General features: G+C 37.8%; 1 long non-coding RNA gene across 1 annotated transcript in view; it reads left to right on the top strand.

Moving 5' to 3' along the window:
* The first annotated feature begins 4442 nt into the window (after positions 1-4442).
* The window catches only part of LOC115899685, a 370221-nt gene continuing 368663 nt past the window's right edge, over positions 4443-6000 (top strand). Inside the window, exon 1 of the long non-coding RNA XR_004059311.1 lies at positions 4443-4472. This is a non-coding gene — a long non-coding RNA (uncharacterized LOC115899685). The remainder of the gene's footprint in view (positions 4473-6000) is intronic.

Genomic DNA, 6000 nt, shown 5'->3' with positions numbered 1-6000 from the left:
TTACATACCATTTATTGAGAATTCACTCAATAGCACAATGCTATAACAGTGACTACTAACTCAATTAATTTTCACAATATCCCTATGAGATAAATGTTGTTAAAACCTCTGGTTTTCTGGTGAGGAATCAAATGAGAGAAGTAATGTGCCTAACTTGTGTAATAGTTATAGTTAGAAAATGATGAAGAACCACTTTTAGAGAACCTAGTTCCGTACATTACACCTTTTCTTAACTTCATCACACAGCAGCCAGAGAAGTTTGTTTTGTACTTGTCTTAAAGGAGGAAACATGTCTCAGGGGCGCCTGTGTCTCTCATGGTCACTGCATATGTTGGTTTGCTCAGGCTGCGTAACAAACATCGTAGACTAGGTGGCTTAAACAACATACATTTATTTCTACCAGTTGTTCTGGAGGCTGGGAAGTCTAAGATCCTGGTGCCAGCAAGGCAAATTTATTATGAAATCTCTTTCCTTGGCTCATAGGTTGTCACCATCTTTCTGTATACTCAATGACCTCTTCTTTGTGTAGAGTGGGGAGAGAGAAAGCAAGATAACTGATGTTTCTTATAAGGGCAATACTCCCATTATAAAGACCGCACCTTCATGATCTCATCTAATCCCAGTCAGCTCCCAAAGGCCCTGTCTCCAAGTACCATTTCAGTGGGGGTTAGGGCTTCAAAATATAAATGTTGGGGGAACATAAATATTCAGTCTATAATATTCTATCCCTAGCCTTCACAAAATTCATGTCCTTATCACATTAAAAATATATTCAAAGTACTATGAATGAAAAATACTTTTGACTTTAGAGCTGATAATTGAAATCAGTCAAGGCTTTTATAGCTGCTGGTACACACACAGACACAGAGATATACTAAGGAATTAGCTCATATGATTATGAAGGCTGAGAAGTTTAAGATCTGTAGTCAACAAAGCTTGGAGATCCAGGAGAACCAATGATATACTTCTAGCCTGAGTCTGCTGGCCAGATAACTGGGAGAGCCAATGGTGTAAATTCTACTTCAAGTTCAAATCCAAAGGCTGAAGAAAACTCTTGTTCCAGCTTGAAGACCATCAGGCAAAGAGATTGAACAACTGTTTTTTACTTAGCCTTATAGTCCATTCAGATGTTCAGTAGATTATATGAGGCTCAGTCACAGGGCAGAACATTCTGTTTTACTGAATCTATTGATTGAAATGATAATTTCATCTGGCAACATCTTCACAGACATAACAGTAAATAATATTAAATAAATATCTAGTAAACTCATGGCCCAGTCAAGTTGGCACATAAAATTAACCATCATACTACGTTATTTAGAGACACCTACATCTGTAAGGTCTTAAATGGCTCCTACCACACTTTTTATGAACCATAGCTATGTCATAGCAAGCATAAAACAAGAATATATCCTGGCAGATTCTACTGCTTGCTGCTGTCTCAGCCATCTCCTTCTGTGAATGGAAGCTTCATGTTGTTCAAATCCGAATGGGAAGATGGGCCACTTATTGTGATTCAGTTCATCTGTCATAGGAACGTGACGGAGTGGTGTCTATTCTGGCCCATAGACTTTAAGAGGAATTCTACTGGAAGCCTATGCAAAATATTTCCCTTGCAGATTAATAGGGAAGAGTGCTAAACAGCAACAGCAGCACAAAGTACCTTTACACTTTATTCCTCCTTGGGAATGTTAATTAAATTAGTAAAAACAGACTTTATATTTATTTATTTGTTTGTTTTGAGACACAGTTTCACTCTATCACCCAAGCTGGAGTGCATTGGCGTGCTTACAGCTCACTGCAACTTCTGCCTCCCAGGCTCAGGCAATCCTCCCACCTCAGCCTCCAGAGTAGTTGGGACCACAAACGCACATCCCCACACCCAGCTATTTTTTGTTTGTTTGTTTGTTTGTTTGTTTTGTGGAGACAGGCTTTCACCATGTTGCCCAGTCTGATCTTGAACTCCTGAGCTCAAGGGATCTGCCCACCTCAGCCTCCCAGTGTGCTGAGACTACAGACGTGAGCCACCACACCCAGTCTCAGTTTTTATGTTTTTAGAAGACTTTTAGGTTCACAATAAAATTCAGTGGAAAGTACAGAGAGATCTCTTATACCTTTTGCCCCCACAAACACACAGACTCTCCCACTATCAAAATCTTACACCAAAGTGTACATTTATTATCATTTATGAACATACATTGACACATTGTTATCACCCAAGTGCCACAGTTTACATTAGGATTCACTGTTGGTGTTATACATTTTATAGGTTTGGACAAATGTATAATAGCATGTATCTGTTATTACACTATTATATAGAATAGTCCCATGGCCATAAGAGTCATCGATGCTTCACTTGTTCATACCACCTTCTCTCCAAACAACTGGCAACCACTGATCCTTTTACTGTTCCCATAATTTGTCATTCCAAGAATGTCATGTATTTGAAATCATACAGTATGTAGCTTTTTCATACTGGCTTCTGTCACTGAGTAATATGCACATAAGCTTCCCCATGTCTTTTCATGGCTTGGTAGCTCATTTTCTTTTAGCACTGAATCATATTTCATTATCTGGATGTACCACAGTTTATTTATCCATTCACCTACCGAAGGACATCTTTGTTGCTTTCAAGTTTTGGCAATTTTGAATAAAGCTACTATAAATATCTGTCTGTATGTTTTTATGTGGACATAAGTTTTTAACTAATTTGGGTAAATACCAAGGAACACGATTGCTGGATTGTATGATAAGAGTATGTTTAGTTTTGTAAGAAATTGCTGCCAAACTCTCCTCCAAAGTGGTTGTATCATTTGGCATTCCTACCAGAAATAAATAAGAGTTTCTGTTGTTTCACGTTCTTGTCAGCATTTGCAGTTCTGTGCTTTTTTAATTTTAGGCATTCTCATAGGTGTGAAATGTCATCTCATTGTTGTTTATTGATCTAATCAAACATGAATGAACTATTTCCAGATTTTCCTTTACATAACTGAAGTTAAAATCTTTATTCCTACCATTGTAACTCTTGCTTCAGCTCCATATATATACATGTATTTATATATGGATATATCATATATGTATATATATCATATATATGGCTATATCATATACATTCATATATGCATATAGGCAATATCATACACATTCATATATATCATATATATATGCATATAGGCAGCCAAATACATCCTAAATGACACATGGGTACTATGACACATTAATGATAGTAATTCATTCTGTTCTACTAATCATCTTCAAATTTATGAGCTCCTCTCAACAATTTCTGACACAAATATATTAACACTATCATAAGTCTCACCACCTTCATCAATATTTTACAGAAGATCAATTTGAAGATAATGCAGCTTACAGGAATTTATATGATTTTAAATTTTACAATTGCAGAGGGGATCTGGGACTTTTCTTGTTTAAATATTCTCCACCTGTGTATTAGACCTTATGTCTTCTTTTTAAGATAGTAGTCCGTGATTACATGCATACCTGTAATATGTCATCATTTTCTCAACCTCACAAGATGTTTCCTATTAGCCTAATAATATATGCTATTCACCTTAGTTCACGTTCCCTTGAAAAAATAGAATCTGAAGTAAAGCAATTCTCTAATCCTTATTGGATTTTTTTTAGTTACAATTCCATGGAAAAGAGAAGGAGGTTAACAAAGGGAAGAAATGCAGGGAAAAATATGGAATCAAAATATGAGGAAGATATTAGCGAACTGGCTGTATCTTCTATGACAAACTCAACTGATTTTATCTTTTCCAAGGACATCTTCAGAAGTGTGCTATGAAGTATGCAGTCTCTGCAAATGGTGAATGTTTCTATGCAATAGACCTAGACCACCCTGAGGGCTGACGTCGTAGTAAGGACTCAGATACTGTGTTTGCTGCTTGCAGATTGTGCATTGAGCAGTGACATCCACTAGGTCAGTCTTAGCGAGAAAAGCTATGTTAAGAGCTGCCATATAACCTCCATCCTGGCCACTATGGCCACTCTGTCTGTGTGTCAATTGAACAAGACGTGAGTGGGAGAGAAAGATGGCTGACTCATTGTTCTTCCTGCCCACCTCATTTTCCAGCCCTTCCGTAGTAGTGGAAGTTCTCAAGTGGTTATCAAATGTGACCCAAAATATCTGCAGTCTAGGCTACCTCCCACTGGTGTGTATAGTTCCTCTTCTATTACCGCATTGTCTTCAAACATCCAGTTTTGTTCTTGCAGTGACCTAAATGATGACCAAGGCCCCTTGCAACTTCCCAGGAATAAGTGTATATCTTGGCATCTGGCCATTACTCCTGTAATTAGTGAAGGATCCCATGTACTGCTCATAACTCTGCGTATCTGGAGTGGCTCTCATCACTGCTCTCTTTGGGTACTGCTCCTGAGTGGGTTATAATGTGGCAGGAGCTCATTTTTAGCTAGTGCCAATATAGATTGCCAATCTATTTGTTAACCAGGTAAGCCTGAGTTATTTTCTAATCTGTCAGCTGGTTGTATAGAAACCCCACAAAGACAGAGGTTTCAGTGGAGAGAGAAGCGTCTGTGGAACCAAGAGAGGAAATGTGAGATTCTGAGCCATTTGTTTCTGTGTTTAGTTGTACCATATGTTTGTCTCTGGCTCTATCCTCAAGGTATATAGCCACTGTAAAATAATTGCTGTGCCTGCTCTGATTTATGACTTAGGAGATTTGACAATATGCAGTTCTAGGGCAGGTTCCAGTCAGACTGGAGCTACATTTTCCAAATTTCAGTCTGTGCTGATTCTTTTAAAAGAGATGCTAGTTATTTCTAGGAGAAAGAATGGGCTTACCTCAGAAATCTGTGCAACTTTGTGTGGCTTTCATGTCAGGACTTGCCAGAGATTCCATGTGGAATACTTATTCACCCTGAAGACTTCTAGCTTCACCAGGTTCCTTGGTCAGTTTTCCCAAATGTTAGAAGAGTTAAAATGTGATCATAAATGTGGAGCAGAACACATTGTTCTTTCTAGTGCTGGGCCCAAAATGCAACTGTCAAACCACTAAGTTACTTGGTAGAAGTATTACTAAATCTGATGTATGCTGCCTCCGCATAGAAAGATGACCACGAATAGCTGTGTCCCATTTTATTGTTAGAAGGTATGAGATATACCATATTGCTCTTTATCTTAGGCTGTGCCAGCCAGCATGCTCCAGAAAAGTTCATTACCGTGATAAGGTTCATAATCTTTGAGTGGCTTATCTTTCACCCTATGGTGCATGTGTGTCTTCCTGAAAAGGTCTAGGGTCTCTGACACTTTTTGATTAGTAGGTTCAATTGGCCTATTGCCTTCAATATACCGGACCAGTTTTACATTCTGCATAAAGTCCCAGAGGACTGCATTATGATAGAGAACAAGAAATTTGACACGGTTCTGTGGCAAGACCGTTAAGGGGTACTGCTCTCTTTGCTCTGAAAAGGGAAAGCATTTTTACTTTCTCAACCAATGGGGCTTGAGAGCATTAGCTGTATAGTAAGCATGAGAAGCAGTGTTGATCTATTACAAAGTGAAAGCACATTTAACCATGGAACTGCAATTAATGCTACTACTACTGGATTAATTTTTGAATATTCCATAAATACTTGTCAGGAACCATCTAATTTTATTATTATTAATTATTATTTTCAGAGTCTAGATGAGGAAATTAAATGAGAAAATGACATCATTTATCTTTCCATTTTTTGAGGATGGTGCTAATCTTTTAAATTTCTCTTCTGATGTATTTTTGTTTCTGGTTTACTATATAGGGTGGGGGAGAGCTGTTTCAGGGACTACTTTACGTATCCTACTATAATGGTTCTTACACTGAAGATAAATAAATAAAAGATGATTCTGTCAGATGCTAAGTACATCTATCTCACTACGTATTTGCATACTACAGAAATTAAGTACAGTGAATGTGTACAGAATAATTTAACTCACTGTAAAACAGTTGGGTAATAACACTCCCCAAATAGTTCATCTGA

The sequence above is a fragment of the Rhinopithecus roxellana genome, chromosome 9 (assembly GCF_007565055.1).
Source record: "Rhinopithecus roxellana isolate Shanxi Qingling chromosome 9, ASM756505v1, whole genome shotgun sequence".
Classification (NCBI taxonomy): domain Eukaryota; kingdom Metazoa; phylum Chordata; class Mammalia; order Primates; family Cercopithecidae; genus Rhinopithecus; species Rhinopithecus roxellana.
This window is presented reverse-complemented; position numbering and strand designations above follow the sequence as displayed.